The sequence below is a fragment of the Danio aesculapii genome, chromosome 4 (assembly GCF_903798145.1).
Source record: "Danio aesculapii chromosome 4, fDanAes4.1, whole genome shotgun sequence".
NCBI classification, from domain to species: Eukaryota; Metazoa; Chordata; class Actinopteri; order Cypriniformes; family Danionidae; genus Danio; species Danio aesculapii.
The window spans coordinates 30,459,978-30,463,557 of NC_079438.1; positions in this window are offsets into that span (position 1 = coordinate 30,459,978).

Sequence of the window (3,580 nt, forward strand, 5' to 3'; positions counted from 1 at the left end):
TGCACAGGAATGTGGTCTGCATTAACAGTGATTACATGACTACTGCCTCCAGGGTAAACTCCAGAATGCTGTAAAGCTGACACCAGCGCCTCTTCCTCAGAAGTCCTGTCCTGTACTTTTCTATTGTACTTTTGAGCATTGATGAATGTCCTAAAACACATACAGGATGATCTTCGCCAGGGGTGTCAAACTCAATTCCTGACAGACTCAATAATTTGATAGACAATCAGATTAATCACTGCTGGATCTGGGCTATAACTGAAGAGAATATCTGTCTGGAACTGATCTGCAAATTTATTTAGTCACAGTGAACGTCTCTCTGTTCTATTAAATGAATAAAAACACATTACAGATGAGAATCTGACTTTAATATAAGATAAACACTAGGAAACTTCAAATGTTGAAGGAAAGTCAGACTTTCTGCTGAATGTTCACCCTGTTAGACAATGTTTTGATGAACACAAACCACTCGCTGCTGAATGTAGAGTCTGAATGAGTTCAACTGAACTGTTCTTATGGTCTGCTGTATTTGATCATAACATTACAGAGGGTTATCATGTGTCTGTAGAAGCAGAGATTATGATATATAAGACAAACACAAAGCTGGAGATCATTAAAACACACTGCAATATTTTCAGCTCAGAGGATGTGGAGTCAGACAGGATTGATTATATTTGATGAATAATAGTGCAGCAAACCCACACTGATGATCCTGATATCATTCACAGCAGCTCATTGACTCAATAAAAGACTTTCTCCAGCTGATTTCTCTGAATGTACTCTATATGTACCTACTGTGATGTTTTTGTCCACCAGTGTCTTCATAAGTGTACATTTTCACTGCTTCAGGATCAAGTATTCAGTGGAAGAAGGAGGCAGTCCTTGAAATAAACCTGTTTTGTAAGTGTTGTGCATTCCTCGACAGGTTTCTTCAATGTTTCTCAGTACTTGCTTTCGCAGAAAACACAGATGAAAACTCAACTTTAATGACACATGACAGCAGCTCAATGTCCCGCTCTTCATTACTGATAAAACACTAAAAAATGCAGCATAACATCTGTCAGAAAGATGAACTCAAATATTCTCCATTACGGCTCCTTCTCAATTCATTTGACACTTTAGTTTAAGTAACAATTCACACTATTTAATACTGGCTTATTATCTGCAAATTCTTAAGATATAACAGTTTATTAGTACTTAGGGGGGTCCAAGGGGGCGTGTCAAGATGGCACCAGTGTTTGCGGCCAGCGGTCTGAAACCTCTACAGTTGTTTTTAATATTATTATTAGTTTTATTCTTTGTGGCTCAATATTCTGAGGCTCTGTTGGTTTATGTTCACCAAGGGCTCTTGAACATTCGGAGGAGACGCTGCAGAAAACGCGGTAAACGCAGTGGATTGTTGATCAGTCTTAAAGAGTCCATATTATACATGAAATAGGGTCATATTTTGGTTGTAAGGGACTCCAACAACAGTCTAATATGCATGCAAGATCAAAAAAACACTTTCATGGTCTTATACATTTATTTTTACCTAATTATCCCAGCGACTCCCATATGAATCGTTCAGTGATTAATTTGTTCCCAAACCCCTCCTTAGCGCAAAGCTAATCTGTGCTGATTGCACCGATGACAGCCTGTTGCGATTGCTCGACGCTCGTCCTGATTTTGCCAGGTGCTAGTTGTCCTGAGACCAACATAATTTATGATGCACCAGGGACAACAACTCTATCAGCCAATCAAACGTTATCACGTCATCATTATGTGCCCCATGCAGAGTCCGTCAAAAAAGCAAATTCAAAAAAGAAGAAAACACATACAGGCACACGCCATTTTCACCAGTGTAGAGGACAAGTGATAAGGTAAGATCACCGGTTTTCTCCTTTACAGAAGTTTACAGAAGCAGTAATGATAGTAAAATAATATGTGTTTATGGATTTGCCCTTTTTTCCAGCAAACGAGCAACATTTAACTTTGGTTTGCATTAAGTTAGCCTAATAAGCTGTCCCTAGTTACCTAATGTTAGATTGGCATGCTGCTCTACTGTAACTGCGATTTACTTTATGGCTTCAATTAAAACAAGCTAACAATATTGTTTTAAACATTTTAATCAAGCTATTAAACGCGACTAAACTTGGCCTCTTGCTAATTTAGTGACTGTATTTTTTCCTAATAACTCTGTTTTTAGCATGTATTATGTCAATTTCATTTAAAGACAAACGCCAGAAATGTGGACCAAAACAGCACTAGTTTAAACACAAGACAGTAGCTTATTTGAGACGTTAACTTAACGTACTGTGAATCGCTGCAAAATTCAACTAGCGATTTATTCTGATCATATATTCTGTTAAATATGTTAACCTCAGGTCATCATCGCTGATTTATTAATATCATTATAACGTTAACCTCAGGTCATCATTGCTGATTTATTAATATCATTAATATGTTAACCTCAGGTCATCATCGCTGATTTATTAATATCATCAATATGTTAACCTCAGATCATCATCGCTAATTTATTAATATCATTAATTTGTTGACCTCAGGTCATCATCGCTAATTTATTAATATCATTAATTTGTTGACCTCAGGTCATCATTACTGATTTATTAATATCATATGTTAACCTCAGGTCATCATCGCTGATTTATTAATATCATTATTATGTTAACCTCGGGTCATCATCGCTGAATTATTAATATTAATATGTTAACCTCAGGTCATCATCGCTGATTTATTAATATCATTATATGTTAACCTCAGGTCATCATCGCAGATTTTTTAATACCATTAATATGTTAACCTCAGGTCATCACTGCTGATTTTTTTATATCATTAATATGTTAACCTCAGGTCATCATCGCTGATTTATTAATATCATTATTATGTTAACCTCAGGTCATCATCGCTGAATTATTAATATTAATACGTTAACCTCAGGTCATCATCGCTGATTTATTAATATCATTATTATGTTAACCTCAGGTCATCATTGCTGATTTATTAATACCATTAATGTGTTAACCTCAGGTCATCTGTTAGGGAAGCAGACGGACAAACAAGGTGAGTAAGTATTTAACGATGTTTATTCCAACAGTGGAGCATATAAGGATAACTTATGAGAAGTGAATGGAGTTCTCTGGAACTGATGATCCTTTGTGGCAGGTGGGATGACAGACACTGAGGATGACCGAATGCACACACCAGAGGGCTTGCGGGGAAGACAGACTGACGACACACACAACGCTGACAGGACACCGGGAACACTGGACAGACTGGAAGGAAACAGAGTTTAGGTAAGTACATATGCTGAGATCGAAGGGTAGTGATAACCAGGAGATGCTCACTAAGAGTCCACTTCGTTGGAACGAGACCGGACAGAGTGAGGTGAGGTGTGTGCTTATATAGTGAGTCTGAGTGATTGGGTGCAGCTGTGCGTGGTTAATACTCAGGTGAGGATGCTCGTTGCGTGATACTGGTGGAAGAGCCTGGCCAATCTGTGACATTACCCCCCTCCCCAGGGCCCGCTCCTGAGGGCCTAAACCTCCGACGTGGTGGTCTACCTCATCCACGAGGTGCTGGG